Source organism: Trichoplusia ni, chromosome 13 (assembly GCF_003590095.1).
Source record: "Trichoplusia ni isolate ovarian cell line Hi5 chromosome 13, tn1, whole genome shotgun sequence".
Lineage (NCBI taxonomy): Eukaryota > Metazoa > Arthropoda > Insecta > Lepidoptera > Noctuidae > Trichoplusia > Trichoplusia ni.
Window position 1 is genome coordinate 10,661,070 of NC_039490.1, and position 336 is coordinate 10,661,405.

Consider the following 336-nt stretch of genomic DNA (forward strand, 5'->3'; position numbering starts at 1 on the left):
ACTAACGGGGTTACCCTGAAAATGTAGGCCTAGCTAGACAGACAGATAATCAGATATCACCCATACGTAACGGGAAGTAATCGATGTACTTCATTTTATTGAGACGATAAACAAAATACAAACAATATATATCAAGGATATTTGCAATCAAAAGTTCCACCATCGAACCCTGTAAGCTATGAGTTTTTCCACTGTTATTTAATGTAGGTACCAGGTATGTCTGTTGTAGTATGAATTTAAGTGCCACGCCCTGCAACGTGTGTAAAAAACTTATCAGCTTATAAAAAGTAGCTATATTTTTACAAACTGCTAAGATTTTTACACACTTGACGAAAT